The sequence below is a fragment of the Myotis myotis genome, unplaced genomic scaffold, assembly GCF_014108235.1.
Source record: "Myotis myotis isolate mMyoMyo1 unplaced genomic scaffold, mMyoMyo1.p scaffold_m19_p_4, whole genome shotgun sequence".
NCBI classification, from domain to species: Eukaryota; Metazoa; Chordata; class Mammalia; order Chiroptera; family Vespertilionidae; genus Myotis; species Myotis myotis.
This window is the reverse complement of record NW_023416346.1, coordinates 81,513,780-81,531,910: the sequence shown is the minus strand read 5'-3', so window position 1 is coordinate 81,531,910 and position 18,131 is coordinate 81,513,780.

Sequence of the window (18,131 nt, the reverse complement as noted above, 5' to 3'; positions counted from 1 at the left end):
AAAACTCAAACACTTGGAAGCTGAATAGCATGTTACTAAATAATGATTGGGTTGGCAGTGAGATCAAAGAAGAAATTAAAAACACCCTGGAAACTAATGACAATAAGAGCACAACAATCCAAAATCTATGGGGCACAATGAAAGCAGTCCTGAGAGGGAAGTTTATAGCACTACAGGCCTACCTCAAAAAACAAGAAAAAATGATAATAAATCATCTAACTCTACAACTCAAAGAATTAGACAGAGAACAACAAGAAAAGCCCAGAGTGAGCAGAAGGAAGGAGATAATAAAGATCAGAGCAGAAATAAATGACATAGAGACCAAAAAAACAATACAAAAGATCAATGAAACCAAGAGCTGGTTCTTTGAAAGGATAAACAAGATTGATGAGCCTCTAGCCAGGCTTACCAAGAAGCAAAGAGAGAGGACTCAAATAAACAAAATCAGAAATGACAGAGGCTAAATAACAACAGACCCCTCAGAAATTCAAAGAATTGTTAAAAAATACTATGAACAACTCTTCTCTAACAAACTAGACAACCTGGAGGAAATGGACATATTCCTAGAAAAATACAATCTTCCAAAAATCAATCCGGAAGATTCTAAAAATCTGAATAGCCCTAACCGGTTTGACTCAGTGGATAGAGTGTCAGCCTGCGGACTGAAGGGTCCCAGGTTCGATTCTGGCCAAGGGCATGTACCTTGGTTGCGGGCACATTCCCAGTGGGAGGTGAGCAAGAGGTAGCTGATTGATTTTCCTCTCGCATTGATGTTTCAAACTCTTTATCCCTCTCCCTTCCACTCCCTTCCGCTCTGTGAAAAATCAATGAAATTTATTTTAAAAAAATAAAAATCTCAATAGGCCAATAACTATGAAAGAAATTGAAGCAGTCATCAAAAAGCTTCCATCAAACAAAAGCCCAGGACCAGATGGCTTCATAGGGGAGTTTTACCAAACATTCAAGGAAGAACTAAAACATATCCTCCTCAGACTATTCCAAAAAATTTAAGAGGAAGGAACACTTCCCAGCTCATTCTATGAAGCCAGCATCACCCTAATACCAAAACCAGATAGAGACAACACAATGAAAGAGAATTATAGGCCAACATCCCTCATGAACATAGATGCTAAAATACTCAACAAAATTCTAGCAAATCGGATCCAGCAATACATCAGAAAGATCATACACCATGACCAAGTAGGATTTATTCTGGGGATGCAAGGATGGTACAATATCCGCAAATCAATAAACGTGATACATCACATAAACAAATTGAGAGATAAAAATCACATGGTCATATCAATTGATGCAGAAAAAGCATTTGACAAAATCCAACACCCATTTTTGATAAAAACTCTCAGCAAGGCGGGAGTAGAAGGATCATACCTCAACATAATAAAAGCCATATATGACAAACCCACAGCCAACATCATACTCAATGGACAAAAACTAACAGCATTTCCCCTAAGAACAGGAACAAGACAGGGATGCCCACTCTCACCACTCCTGTTCAACATAGTACTGGAAGTACTAGCCATTGTGATCAGACAAGAAGAAGAAATAAAAGGCATTCAAATTGGAAAAGAAGAAGTAAACTGTCCTTATTTGCAGATGACATGATACTGTACATAGAAAATCCTAAACCCCATCATAAAATTACTAGGATTAATAAATGAATTCGGCAATGTAGCAGGATACAAAATTAATGCCAAGAAATCTAAGTCATTTCTTTACACCAATAGTGAACTTATGGAAAGTGAGACTAAAAAAGCAATCCCATTTACCATCGCACCAAAAAAATTAAGATACCTAGGAATAAACTTAACTAAGGAGGTAAAAGACTACAGGAAAAACTACAGGACACTGAAAAAAGAGATAGAGGAAGACATAAACAGATGGAAGAACATACCGTGTTCATGGATTGGTAGAATCAACATCATCACAATGTCCATACTACCCAAAGCAATCTATAGATTCAATGCAATCCCCATTAAATTAACAACAGCATATTTCACAGATCTAGAACGAACATTTCAAAAACTCATCTGAAATAAAAAAAGACCTCTAATAGCTGTAGCAATCCTGAGAAAGAAGAACAAAGTAGCTGTGATCTCAATGCCAGATATCAAGCTGTATTACAAAGCCACTGTTCTTAAAACAGCTTGGTACTGGCACAAGAACAGACATATAGATCAATGGAATAGAATAGAGAACCCAGAAATCGACCCAAACCACTATGCCCCATTAATATTCGACAAAAGAGGCAAGAGCACGCAATGGATTCAAGATAGTCTCTTCAATAAATGGTGTTGGGAAAATTGGACAGATACATGCAAAAAGATGAAACTAGACCACCAACTCACACCATACACAAAAATAAACTCAAAATGGATAAAGGACTTAAACATAAGATGGGAAACCATAAAAATACTAGAGGAATCCACAGGCAGTGAAATCGCAAACATATGCCGAAGGAATTTCTTCTCTGATACTGCTCCTAGGGCAATGGAAACTAAAGGGAAAATAAACAGATGGGACTACATCAAAATAAAAAGCTTTTGCACAGCAAAGGAAACCATCACCAAAACAACAAGAAAGCCCACTGCATGGGAGAACATATTTGCCAATGATATCACCGATAAGGGTTTAATCTCCAACATTTACAGGGAACTCATACAACTCAACAAAAGGAAGATAAACAATCCAATCAAAAAATAGGCAAAGGACCTAAATAGAAACTTTTCAAAAGAGGACATACAGAAGGACGAAAGACATATGAAAAGAGGCTCAAAGTCACTAATTAGAAGAGAGATGCAAATCAAAACGACAATGCCATATCATCTCACACCTGTCAGAATGGCTATCATCAACAAATCAACAAACGACAAGTGTTGGAGAGGGTGTGGAGAAATGGAACCCTTCTGCACTGCTGGTGGGAATGCAGATTGGTACAGCCACTGTGGAGAACAGTATGGAGTTTCCTCGAAAAACTAAAAATGGAACTCCCATTTGACCCAGTGATCCCACTTCTAGGAATATATCCCAAGAAGCCAGAAACACCAATGAGAAAGGATATATGCACCCCTATGTTCATAGCAGCACAATTCACCATAGCTAAGATCTGGAAACAGCCTAAGTGCCCATCAGCAGATGAGTGGATTAAAAAACTGTGGTACATCTACACAATGGAATACTATGCTGCAGTAAAAAAGAAGGAAATCTTGCCATTTGCAACAGCATGGAAGGAACTGTAGAGCATTTTGCTAAGTGAAATAAGCCATTTGTGGGATATAGAGAACAACATAGACTGATGAACAGGGATAGACCCAAAGACAGAGAAACAGCGATCAGACTATCAATCTGCTACAGAAATACCGGACAAGAACCAAGAAACGCTCTGAGAGTTTGGAGTTACACTTTATTCATCACGGTGGGCTTAGGGAAATGAATCCAAATTCTAAGCAAAGCTACAAGCAGAACTCCCCTTTTTATGGAAGAGCAAGCCCTTTGTATGCTTGCTGGTGGCCGGCCTTGAAAACTAAATAGTTCTATCTAATTAAAAAATGCACCTGGTATGGCATTGGGTGTATCTAGTTTCCGGAACCGGTCCATCCTTGCTGTTTCAAGGGACCTGGCATATATGGCATACTGTTCTTAATATGTTTGCTCACCTTCTTGGCACTATGTGTTTTAACCAAGGTCACCTCTCTGAGAAAGGTTGTTTCCCCAGGTAGGGATTTTCCCCTGAAGTTAAGGAGGGAATAAAACCCCTTAACTAAGTGCCAGTCGGGTAATTAATCACTTTAACTACGAACAATCATGCTTAAGCTACATAATCTTTACTCCCTGGAATGGAGATAAGAAACGCCCTAACCTTTGGAATAGAGATCGATAGGATTGGAATCAACTGGTATAAATACAGATGTAACAAGACAACAGGACACAGTACCTAGACACAAAACCTACACAGAACCTAGACACAGAACCTACACAGAACCTAGAGACAGAAGAACTTCGCTGGAGAGAACATGGCAAAAGATCCTGGACAGAAACTGGCCACAGAACCTAGAGACAGAACCTAGCAAGAGAACATGGCTGAAGAACCTAGAGACAGAACCTGGCTACAGAACCTGGATAGAACATGGCAAGAGAACCTGACTAGAACCTGGTGACTGAACCTGACTGGAGAACCTGGACAGAACCTGGCTGGAGAACCTAGCAAGAGAACATGGACACAGAACCTGGCTGGAGGTTCTCCTTATATAATTCCTCCGAAAGTTGGCAATGCTTAATAAGTCATGGAAATACATTTCTTTGCATAGATTCAATAAGACTGGTTCCTAATAGTGATTTTATTTTATTTTATTTTTCTTTGGCTTTTTTTTTTTTTTTTTTTTTTTTTTTTTTTTTTGTGGTTTTAGAAAGAGGTCAAAGTACCTGTATTTTTAATAATTTCTTGACATGGTAAAAGAATTTTACATTACGATCCAAGGGTGGTGGGGTGAGGAGAAGGGGCAGCAGAACAATCCAACAAACAAAAAGGGAAACAGAAATGCATGGTGGAAGGGATTTGAAGGGTGGGTAGGGGCACCAGAATTTTTCTGGAGATCCTGACCAGAACTTGGCTAGAGATCCTGGCTAGGCTGATGATCAACTTAACGCTGTCTCTGTGTCATTCCTTCTTCACCGACTCCGTCCACACCTTTGGGGATACCTGGACCTGCTGGGGTTGGTCCCCAGCATCTAGTCTCTGGCCTACAAGTCAGATAGCTAAGTTATCTACCCCATTATTCAAGCAGGCTAGAAAGCAAAGTTATTTTTTCAGAATAAGAGGCTGTCTAAAGATTAGCAGAGAATTCCAAACAGTAGTTTTACAGAATAGGGGTTTGCCTTCACATCCCCTCTCTGCCCTTGTTCCACAAGCTTTTCAGCCTTGTGGTACAACAATCACGGGATGTTGGCATGTTATGGTGAGCAGGGGTGTTTATCTATCTTTTGCTACTTCCTGCTGGCAAGGGACGATGTCCAAGGGGTTAACATCCCATTTCTTCCTCTTGGAGAGGTTTGTAGGGAATTCTTCTGGCTTGTAGGACCATTTGAAGTTTAAAAGTATCTAGACGGGATGAGATAAAGTGAGTTAACAGATTTAGAAGACATGGTCCTAGGATTATGGCCATGAGTAGCATTAACAGTGGTTCTGTCAATGGAAGGAGTTATTTCCAGATACCCCCCCCCCCCCATGCAGCTCAGGTCTCAGATAACTCCTGTCCTATTTTTGAAGCTCGATCAGCTAGTTTCTTCTTACTGTCAGCAAGGTCCTTGGATAGGCTCTGATAGTAGGAGAGGGAAATTGCTAGTCCCCCTGTTGAAATACCAAGTGTTATAAGGAGAGGGTGAGGTTCTCAAGAGGCAGAGTGTACACCTGAGAGTGGTGGAGATTAAGAAAGTTCAGTAATAGCAAAAGAGTTAGCCTTAGCTTCAGCTTGTTCCTTTTCTGTGTAGGAAGCAGTAATTTATGGTGCTGCTATATTCCTGCAAGGGCAGAAGAGTTCTCCTCCTAGGACTAGCCTTGGGTTCCTCTGGCACTTATAAAAAGACAAAATGAGACTTATGAGAAAGATAAAAATAATGATTATCCAAAAATACCAGAGCATTATGCCTTTAAGAGAAGATAAGAAAGAAAGATTAGTCTAAAGAAGAGTTCAGCAGGTGTTGTCTGAATCCTTTGGAGCAGGTTGATTGGCCAGGTCTGTTGTCTTCTTGAGGGTGATCTGCAGCAGGTGTGTCTGGTCATAGGTCACCTTCCAGTCAGGCTCCTTGCTGTCCTGGGCACAGAAGGAGGTGGGCTTGTGACCTGGCAGAGACAAATTGTAACAGATGGTCTGGTGGAAGGGAAGGAAAACATTTCAGTTTTAACAACCTCTATTGAAATAGAATTTTTCTCCTCAAAATTACCTCTGTTTTTATCAAAAAAGCCAAATCAAGACCAATTTATCTACTGTATTCAATTTGGCCTGATGTTTGCATAAACACAAGAATGGTAACTGACTACTTTTGCCAGAATTTCATGATTGAATCTTAATGTGCCCCGTAGGGCCAGGAAGCCAAGCCATCCAGCTGCCGTCAGGCCTGCCTGCAGTATCTGCTGAGTGAGGTTAATCCCTCACCTGCAGCAACTCCACCTGGGTTCACGCCCTAGGCTTTAAGGCCCATCTCGGTAGCCCTCCTACTCGTTGTGGCCCAGAGTGCGTGGGGGTTCTTCAGGGATGCAGAGGTGCCCTTATTGCTCCCCTTGTACTCTGACCAACCGCCAGTGATGATAGGGCATGGGCCTGATGCTCCAGCACCAGCTATTCTCAGGGTTCCCAAGCAAGATACCAGGCTTTTCCCGTGGCACTCTTTTTTTTTCTTTTTTTTTTTTTTAATTAAATCTTTATTGTTCAGATTATTACATTTGTTCCTCTTTTTTCCCCCCATAACTCCCCTCCTCCCAGTTCCCGCCCCACCCTCCGCCCTCACTCCCCACCCACTGTCCTCATCCATAGGTGCACGATTTTTGTCCAGTCTCTTCCCGCATCTCCCACACCCCTTTCCCCCCCAGGAATAGTCAGTCCATTCCCTTTCTATGTCCCTGATTCTATTATAATCAACAGTTCATTCTGTTCATCAGATTATTTATTCACTTGATTCTTAGATTCACTTGTTGATAGACGCATATTTGTTGTTCATAATTTGTATCTTTACCTTTTTCTTCCTCTTCCTCTTCTTAAAGGATACCTTTCAGCATTTCATATAATCCTGGTTTGGTGGTGATGAACTCCTTTAGCTTTTCCTTATCTGTGAAGCTCTTTATCTGACCTTCAATTCTGAATGATAGCTTTGCTGGATAAAGTAATCTTGGTTGTAGGTTCTTGGTATTCATCACTTTGAATATTTCTTGCCACTCCCTTCTGGCCTGCAAAGTTTCTGTTGAGAAATCAGCTGACAGTCGTATGGGTATTCCCTTGTAGGTAACTGAGTTTCTTTCTCTTGCTGTTTTTAAGATTCTCTCTTTATCTTTTGCTCTTGGCATTTTAATGATGATGTGTCTTGGTGTGGTCCTCTTTGGATTCCTTTTGTTTGGGGTTCTCCGCGCTTCTTGGACCTGTAAGTCCATTTCTTTCACCAGGTGGGGGAAGTTTTCTGTCATTATTTCTTCAAATAGGTTTTCAATATCTTGGTCTCTCTCATCTTCTGGCACCCCTATAATTCTGATGTTGGTACGCTTGAAGCTGTCCCAGAGGCTCCTTACACTATCCTCGCATTTTTGGATTCTTTTTTCATTTTGCTTTTCCGGTTGGGTGTTTTTTGCTTCCTCGCATTTCAAATCATTGACTTGATTCTTGCGCTCCTCTGGTCTGCTGTCGGGAGTCTGTATAATATTCGTTATTTCAGTCCGTGTATGCTTAATTTCTAGTTGGTTCCCCAATATAAGATCGAGGGTCTCATTAGATTTCTTGAGGATCTCACTACATTTATCGGCGGCTTCTAGACAGTTCTTAAGAGACCTTAAAAGTGTGGTTCTGAACTCTATATCTTCCATTGACAATTTTGTCCTGTTTCTTTGTCTCCGCATTTTGTTATGCTTCCTTGGTGCACCTCCTAGTGGTCTTTGTTTGCAGTCTTATAGTTAAATCTTGATTGTTGTAGCTAATTCCAGGGAGGGTTTGACCTCTAGGCCAAGTGGCTATGAGGATCAGCTGTGTCAGTAGTGAGAGAACTTCTGTCCTCTAGGGAGGTGCTAATCTAGCCTTTGCCTGAGGCTATCCGGCAAATGCCTGTGTGCAGGGCTTGGGCGGGGCGGGTAGAACAGGATCAACAGGGTGGGCCGGAGAGAGCAGTTATGGCGGCTCTCAGTCCTGTCCCCAGAGGCTCTGCCTCTCTGAGTCCCAGCACCCGCTGCAAAGCTCAGAGAGAAAGCTGCACTCGCTCTGACCGAAGCCAGACAGTCCCGCTTCTCCCGTTTGAGTCTGGGTCCCTAAAGACTCGCCCGGATCTGGAGCTCAGAGTCTGCGACTCCCTCCCGATTGAAAACGCCAACCGCGCCCTCCGCCGCCAGCCCGCTCCACGCACTCCGAACCTCAGAATTTGACTTCAGCACTGCGCCTCCTCTGAGTGTCCGTATGCGTTTCTCTTTCCTCCTAGTTGTAGGACTTCCACTCAGCCAGCGTTCCTGTGGTTCTGGGTGATGTCCCTTCCGTTTTTTGGTTTCACTTTTGAAGTAGTTGTTCAAAGCAGCAAACTCCGGCGTTAACCTATGCCGCCATCTTGGTTCTCCCTCCCGTGGCACTCTTATTGGCTTCAAGTCTTCAGAGTCCAGACAGGTCTCTTTAAAACATGATACTCCAGTCAAAGTTTTTGGTTAATAAAATCACTATTAGGAACCAGTCTTATTGAATCTATGCAAAGAAATGTATTTCCATGACTTATTAAGCATTGCCAAATTTCGGAGGAATTATATAAGGAGAAAAACATACTGACCTGCTCCAAGATTTTCTGATTTTCCTTGCCAGTCCCTTTTTATGGACTCTTCCAAGTAATATAACTGTCTTTAAATGGCAAGAAGAAATTTACAATGTGTCTATATTCAAATAGACAGTTACAGTTGTCCCTGTAGTAGGGCTGCCCTTATTTGACTTGTTCTCTCGGAACGGACTAAGGGAGCTTTATTTCTTTACAGGGTCTTACATGTCACAGGACCTCACAGGGTCTGTAATTCCTGTAACAGAGGGCTAGTACTCACCACCTCACTACTTCCTTCTGTTCTAAACAGGCCTTCCCCAGTTTCCTACAGTTGAGGTTTGCGCCACCCTTGACATGGGCATGGTCACACAGGCCTGCAAAGCAGTGTACAGGCTGCCAACTGTCTCTCAATAGAGACCAAAACCTGATGGGTATTATTCTTTGCCCAGTTGGGCACCTGCCCTCTTGGCAGCTAGGCACCCTCTACTTTTGGGGTTCACCCCACATAGCCTCCTTTCAGGACAGCTAACACATAGCCATAATAATGGCCCTCAGTGTGGGAATCTGGACACTTTCCAGTTACTCTCAAAGACTACCAAGGCCTGTAGACCATCACTGGTCTACAGCAACTGCTGGCAGTTACAGCTACATTCAAACCTGTAAGAGAATCAAAGGTTAATACAACATATTAATACAGTGAAGCATAATATTGGCACCATGGCCACTTCAGGCAGCTAAATTTTCTGCTGTTAAACATGACATATGGTAGGGCTATACAAACATCTTAGGGAGGTGACTAAAGTCTACTCTTGACCTTCCTATACAAGGCAAAGTCGTCCTTGTCTCTCTGGAGCCATGTCCATGAAGATGCAGGCATCATCTAAGTCTATTATACAGTTTTCTGCAGGCCACTGTCAGGGCTGTGCATTGCAGCCAGTTCTTCTTTCTAGCGACAAACACAGTCTGTCCAATTTCCTTAAGATGTATTCTGGCACAGGAGAAAGTTGTTTTGCTGTACACAGGCAGCTTAACCCCTATACAACTGTGTTTGGACTTCTGCTTAGCTAACTGAAGTCTATAGATTCAATATGCAGCCTCCGGCCTTCCTAACCCAAGGAGGTTTTGGCCAGTTTCTGAGTCAGACTCCTCCTCTCTTGGAGAATTTCAAAGTCCTGATGACTCCCAGGTCCAGGGAGAGTGCCCTTTTCTTTGCCCTTTTGTTAACCCTGCTTATTAATTACAGGGCCCCGCTATCCTTGTCTTCCCACCAGTACCCTTTGTGGCAGAGCAGCAATCAGGCCTTTTCCAAAGGAGTGCACTGGAAGGGGATATCAGCCCCTCCTCTTCCAGCAGCAACAGGTACTGAACCCTTTCAGTACATTTGCAAACAGAGAGCTTTTGCTAGCTCTATCTGCAGCTTTCATAGATCCCGGGCTTGCTGCTCTTCCTGGGGCTGCAGGAAGGCTAGTAGCAGTCACTGGCTTCTGTTTTAACTGCTGTAGCCAGCAAGCCAAAGGCCCAAGTCTTGTATTGCTTGTTGTAAAACACTCATTACTCATTGGGCAATAGTGGGGCAGCTCTACTGTCAGATAAATTTCTGCTGTCCCCTGCTTTTCTCGCTGCTGCTGCTTTCAGGGCTACTGCAGGCAGCTCAGGCATCCAGCCCCCCTTCTTTGTCCTGGCTCTCGGGGGCTGAGTCTGCCTAGCAAACAGTTCTAAATCACCAGGGTGGCTGCGGACTTCAGCTCCATTTCTCCTCTGCTTTGCTCCTGGGAGTTTAGTTTTTTTTTTTATGTATTGGAATTCTTTATTCTTAGAAACCGTAATCTTTTAATGATTACTAAAAGTGAACAATCAGCATTTTTAGATTAATATTTATGACCTAGACCTTCTGTGATAAAACTAAGGACAGGTATAGGTCTAATTTAGCATTTGAAGGGTTAAAAAGAATAAACCAGGGCAGAGAAAGATTAATTGTGCTCACGGACAACTTGTGACCTTGAAGTTAGTTGATAAGGCACCTGATAGTAAGCTACAGACGAGACCCCTACACCTGCAAAGCGGTCTGCAGTCAGTAAAATAACTGCCAATAACCCCCCCCCTCCATCTTTTAGCCCAGGCCCGTTGCTTTCCCTCACAGATTTTTCCTCTTTATTACTTGATCTCTCCGACCAATACCCCTGCCCCCAGTCCAGTTGTTTGTCTCCCTTTAAACAGTGGGAGTTTCAGAGAAAATCACAGACTACTGTTGTAGTAGTCCTCCCTCCTGGAGGCTGGGGTTTGACCTGTGGGGAAAAATGACTCTTAGTCAGCCTGGAAAGATGACAGGTGAGACTAAGGGAGATTTCTTGCAGACAGAAAGCCTGGAGGCCTCCTGAAAGAAAAGATCTTTAATCCAGTTACAGATGTTTTCAGAATCAGGATGAGGGAGGAAGGGAAAGACCAGGTTATGTCCTCTATGAGGATCTTAATAGATAACTGAAAATGGCAAGTCAAAAAAAACCCCACATAACCACAAAGACAACAGACCGCATGAGACACACACAACCAGAGGTTGACGGGGTCTATAGACAGTTAATAATAACTTCAGCCTTAGTTCCTCCTTAGGTGGCTCATGTTGGACTATGATGTCACAGGCAGGGTCAGGGCCAGTAAATCTCTCTTCTGTGTGGAGCTGTAAGCCCTTTGTGTCCACCAAAGAGATAAGAAAACCATAAATAACAAGTTCTTTGAAATTTACTACTTTGTTAATTTGCTAAGCAAATAGTTAACTTGAAAAGACTTCTCTCTTGCTTTTCTTACAAGCAATCTCAGAACCAAGCAATCTTGGAACCTAGCCAGCCTTTATTTTAGCCTTTAAATCTGCCCTAGAACTTCAAAATTTCAATTTAATACAGTGAATTTACAACTCAGATAAGAGCAACTGATAGACAGAAATTTTATTAGCTAAGTGGGCTGATTCCTTCTGTAATAGTGAGCAAAAGACTCTGAGAAAAATAAATCTCACAGCTGCTAGAGACTTTTGCAGACCATCATGGGTTCAGTCCAAATGTTCAGCCAGACGAATCAACAGAAATGCAGAATAAATCAAAGTAGCTTTCACTTCACACAGACCAGTTAATGAGCAGTCAAGACAGACAAACACTCGTACTCACACTCTCTCAGTAGACTAGCCCAAACTGGAGCTGAGCAGATAAACAGAACCTACCGGAGGAGTTAAGACTGTGTCCAGTCCCCCTTCTCAGTAGCAAATTGGCTAGTCCCACACAAACAAACAGCTGTTCACTCATACTTCCTCAATATTTCAGCATTCATCCCAATTCTACAAATTCCCAATTCCTGACAAATTCCAAATTCCTGACAAATTCCCAATTCCCGAGGGAGCTCTATGGCTTCCCAGGAGGTGATCAAGCTCCCCTTCCACTCACTCGGAGTGGGCCAAACGGTAGGGGATTGGGGCCCCTACCTTACAGATTCTGCAGACAAGTCCAGAAGAAGTGTCCGTCCATGCTCTCCAGATGCTGGCCAGGTCCTGGGCTGAGGTCCGGGAGTGCCCAGAGTTCCCCCGGTTCAATTCTGCTAAATCAGCAGAGTGGCGCCTCCCAGAGGCCTATCAGGCTCCCCCGGTCCTCAAACTCAGTCCACACCGGAGGACAAGAGGCCACGATGGGTGGTTTCCCGGTCTTCCCGAAATGGCAGGGAACCAATAATGTTACAGAAAAACCGGACAAGAACCAAGTAATGTTCTGAGAGTTTGGCGTAACACTTTATTCACCGTGGTGGGCTTAGGGAAATGAATCCAAATTCTAAGCAAAGCTACAAGCAGAACTCCCCTTTTTATGGAAGAGCCAGCCCTTTGAGTGCTTGCTGGCGGCTGCCTTGAAAGCTACATAGTTCTATCTAATTAAAAAATGCACCTGGTATGGCATTGGGTGTATCTAGTCTCTGGCCTACAAGGTCAGACAGCTAAGTTATCTACCCCATTATTCAAGCAGGCTAGAAAGCAAAGTTATTTTTTCAGAATAAGAGGCCATCTAAAGACTAGCAGAGAATTTCAAACAGTAGTTTTACAGAATTAGGGTTTGCCTTCACAAATCCCCAGAGGGAAAGTAGGGGAGTGTGGGGGTAAGGGGGAGAGATCAACCAAAGGACTTGTATGCATGCATATAAGCCAAACGAATAGACATGGACAACAGGGGGATGAGAGTATGAGTGCGGGGGGGGGGGGGTGGAGGTTGGGGGTTAATGGGGGGATGAGGACACATTTGTAATACCTTAACCAATAAAGAAATTTTAAAAAAAGAAATATACAAAGTCATGTAAAGGAAGGGACTGAATCCAAGAATACTATACCCAGCAAGTCTATCATTCAAAATTGAAGGTGGAATCAGGACCTTCACAGACAAGAAAAAAGGGCTAAGAGAGTTTATTACTACCAAGCCAGCAATGCAAGAAATGCTAAAGGGACTGCTGTAAAAAGAAGAAACAGAAAGGCAAGAAGAAACACAAACATTACGAATAAAAATGACATCAAACAAGTACTTATCAATAATAACTTTAAACGTAAAGGGATTAAATGCACCAATCAAAAGACATAGGGTAGCTGAATGGATAAGAAAAGATGACTCATATATTTGCTGTCTGCAAGAAACCCATATCAGAACAAAGGATTCACACAGACTGATAGTGAAGGGATGGAAAAATTTTTTTCAGGCAAAAGGAAATGAGAAAAAAACGGGGGTTGTGAAACTTAAACCTGACAAAATAGACCTCAAAGTAAAGGCCATAACATGAGATAAGGAAGGCCATTACATAATATTAAAGGGAGCAATTCAACAAGAAGATATAACTTTGATAAACTTATATGCACAAAATACAGGAGCACCCAAATACATAAAATAACTTCTGGAAGATATCAAGGAAGAGATACATAGCAATACAGTCATACTAGGGGACTTTAATAACCAACTGACACCACTGGATAAATCCTCTAAACAAAAAATCAACAAAGAAACAGCAATCCTAAATGACTCACTAGATCAGATGGACTTAATTGACATCTTCAGAATATTTCACCCCAAAGCTACAGAATATACATTCTTCTCCAGTGCACACAGAATATTTTCAAAGATAGACCACATATTAGGACACAGGCAAAGTCTCTTCAAATTCAAGAGAATAGAAATCGTAACAAGCATCTTCTCAGATCACAATGGAATAAAACTAGAAATGAGCTACAATAAAAACAATGAAAAAAAATCAAACACTTGGAAGCTAAATAGCATGCTATTAAACAATGACTGGGTTACCAGAGAGATCAAAGAAGAAATAAAAAGCATCCTGGAAACAAATGACAATGAAAACACAACAATCCAAAATCTATGGGACACAATGAAAGCAGTCCTGAGAGGGAAGTTCATAGCTCTACAGGCCCACCTCAAAAAAACAAGAAAAACTGCTAACAAATTATCTAACCTTGCAACTTAAAGAATTAGAAAGAGAGCAACAAGAAAAGCCCACCGTATCCAGAAGGAAGGAAATAATAAAGATCAGAGCAGAAATAAACAACATAGAGACCAAAAATCAATACAAAAGATCAATGAAACCAAGAGCTGGTTCTTTGAAAGGATAAACAAGATTGATGAACTTCTTGCCAGGCTCACCAAGAAACAAAGAAAAAGGACCCAAATAAACAAAATCAGAAATGAAAGAGGTGAAGTAACAACTGACCCTACTGATATACAAAGGATTGTAAAAAAAAAAAAATACTACAAATAACTCTACTCCAAAAAACTGAACAACCTCGATGAAATGGACACATTACTAGAAAAATACAAGCTTCCAAAACTCAATCAGGAAGAATAAAAAAACCTGAATAGGCTGATAACTACTGATGAAATTTAAATGGTAATCAAAAAGCTTCCAGCAAACAAAAGCCCTGGACCAGATGGCTTCACAGGGGAGTTTTACCACACATTCAAAGAACTAAAACCAATCCTTCTCAGACTATTCCAAAAAATTCAAGAGGTAGGCACACTTCCAAGCTCTTTCTAAGAAGCCAGCACTACCCTAATCCCAAAACCAGATAAAGACACCACAAAGAAAAAGAATTACAGGCAAATGTTCCTGATGAACATAGATGCCAAAATACTCAACAAAATTCTAGCAAACCTGATCCATCATTACATTAGAAAAATAATACACCATGACCAAGTGGGATTTATTCCAGGGATGCAAGGCTGGTACAATATCTGTAAATCAATGAACATGATACATCACATAAACAAATTGAGGGACAAAAATCATATAATCATATCGATTGATGCAGAAAAGGCATTTGACAAAGTCCAGCACCCTTTTCTGATAAAAACGCTCAGGAAAGTAGGAAAAGAAGGATCAGACCTCAACATAATAAAAACCTTATATGACACATCTACAGGCAACATCATACTCAATGGGCAGAAACTAAAACCATTTCCCTTAAGAACAAGAACAAGACAGGGATGCCCACTTTCACCACTCCTGTTCGATATGGTACTAGAAGTACTAGCCATAGTGATCAGACAAGAAGAAGAAATAAAAAGCATCCAAACTGGAAAAGAAGAAGGAAAATTGTCATTATTCACAGATGGCATGATACTGTACATAGAAAACCCTAAAGACTCCATCAAAAAATTACTAGACTTGATAAACGAATTTGGCATTGTAGCAGGATACAAAATTAACAACAAGATATCTATGGCATTTTTATACACCAATAGTGAACGAACAGAAGGAGAAATTACAAGAACAATCCATTTACCATGGCACCAAAAAAATTAAGATACCTAGGAATAAACTAAGGAGGCAAAAGACCTGTACTCAGAATAACTACAAGACACTGAAAAAAGAGATAAAGACATAAACAGATGGAAGAACATACCGTGTTCATGGATTGGTAGAATCAACATCATTAAAATGTCTATACTACTCAAAGCAATCTATAAATTCAATGCATACCCCATTAAAATACCAGTGGCATATTTTACAGATCTAGAAAGAACTCTCCAAAAATTCATCTGGAATAAAAACAACCCCGAATAGCTGCAGCAATCCTGAGAAAGAAGAACAAAGTAGGAGGAATCTCAATACCAGATATCAAGCTGTATTATAAAGCCACTGTTCACAAAACTGCCTGGTTCTGGCACAAGACCAGACATATAGACTAATGGAATAGAATAGAGAACCCAGAAATTGACTCAAACCACTATGCTCAATTAATATTTGACAAAGGAGTCAATTGAGTCAAGACATTGTCTTCAATAAATGGTGCTGGGAAATTTGGTCAGACACATGCAAAAAAATGAAACTAGACCACCAACTTACACCAAACACAGAAATAAACTCAAAGTGGATAAAGGACTGAAACGTAAGACAGGAAACCATAAAAATATTAGAGGAATCCACAGGCAGCAATATCTCAGATATATGCTGAAGCAATATCTTCACCGACACAGCTCCTAGGGCAATGGAAACTAAAGGGAAAATAAACAAATGGGACTACATCAAAACAAAAAGCTTCTGCACAGCAAAAGAAACCATCAACAAAACAGGAAGAAAACCCACTGCATGGGAGAACGTATTTGCCAACGATATTTCCAATAAGGGTTTAATCTCCAACATTTACAGGGAACTCATGCAACTTAACAAAAGGAAGACAAACAACCCAATCAAAAAATGGGCAATGGATCTAGATACTTTTCGAAAGAAGACATAAGGAAGACCAAGAGACATATGAAAACATGCTCAAAGTCACTAATCATCTGAGAGATGCAAATCAAAACAACAATTAGATACCATCTCACACCTATCAGAATGGCTATCATCAACAAATCAACAGACAAAAAGTGTTGGTGAGGATGTGGAGAAAAAGGAACACTTGTGCACTGCTGGTGGGAATGCAGACTGGTGCAGCCACTGTGGAAAACAATATGGCATTTCCTCAAAAAACTAAAAATGGAACTCCCATTTGACCCAGTGATTCCACTTCTAGAAATATATCCCAAGAAACCAGAAACACCAATGAGAAAGGATATATGCACCCCTATGTTCATAGCAGCATAATTTAGAATAGCTAAGATTTGGAATCAGCCTAAGTGCCCATCGGCAAATGAGTGGATTAAAAAATATTGTCACATCTACGCAATGAAATACTATGCCGCAGTAAAAAGGAAGGAGCTCCTATCATTTGCAACAGCATGGATGGAGCTGGAGAGCATTATGCTAAGTGAAATAAGCCAGTCAGAGAAAGATAAATATCACATGATCTCACCCATTTGTGGATTATAATGAACAACATAAACCAGTGAACAAAAACAGATCCAGAGACAGAGAAACATCCATCAGACTGTCAAACCTCAGAAGGAAGGTAGGGGAGGTTAGGGGTAAGGGGAAGAGATCAACCAAAGGTCTTGTATGCATGCATATAAGCATAAGCGATGGACGCAGACAACAAGGGTTGAGGATGAGGGCAAGACTGGGGTGATGAGGGGACAATGGGGGGGGGGATAAAGACACACTTGTAATACCTCAATCAACAAAAAAATTAAAAACAAAACAAAACAAAAAAAGAGATCAACCAAAGGACTTGTATGCATACATATAAGCATAACCAATGGACACATACACTAGAGGGGTGAGGGCGGTGGGTGTGGCCGGGGAGAGGTCAATGGGGAGAAAAAGGAGACATATGTAATACTATATGTAATACTTTAAACAATAAAGAATTTTTTTTAAAAAAGATATATCTAATGTGGAATAGGCAATGGTATGTTACAACTAATGTTATTCAAAGAGCACTTAAAGCCCTGACTGGTTTGGCTCAGTGGATAGAGCGTCGGCCTGCAGACTGAAGGGGCCTGGGTTCGATTCCGGTCAAGGGCATGTACCTTGGTTGCTGGCACATCCCCAGTGGGAGGTGTGCAGGGGGCAGCTGATCGATGTTTCTCTCTCATCGATGTTTCCAACTCTCTATCCCTCTCCTTTCCTCTCTGTAAAAAATGAATAAAATATATTAAAAAAGAGCACTTAAAATGCAACAAAATTTATCATAACAATTTAAAGTTTCATGAATTAGGATTATTCTAATTTAAAATACTAAGAAATAGAAGAATGATGAAAAACAAAATCAACTTCTGAGGCTATGAAAAAGAAAGTAAGAAAATTTAGCATTTGTTGAGTTATATATACAAGCTTTATAATTACATGAAACTCCCCTGTGAGATGGACATAATTATTATTCAGTGTCAAATCTTTCAAATACAAATAAAATCCAAATCAAGGGGGAAAGGAATAGATTAAGCAAGCAATATATATGCATAGACCATGGACACAGACAATAGTGAGGTGAAGGTCTGGAGTGGGGGAGATTTAGGCGGAGAGGAACAAAGAGGGGAAAGTGGGGGACATCTCTAATAAGGTGAACAATAAAAAATTATCTGCAATAAAGGCGAGGCAATAGACTTGGGTTCTGGTTTGTCAAATATTTCCTTCACTAACATTATTTACAGAACCATCTGGCCAATTTTTATCTAGTGACTATTTATGCATGTTGAATGGGGTTCAGATAAAATGAAGCTGAAATAGCC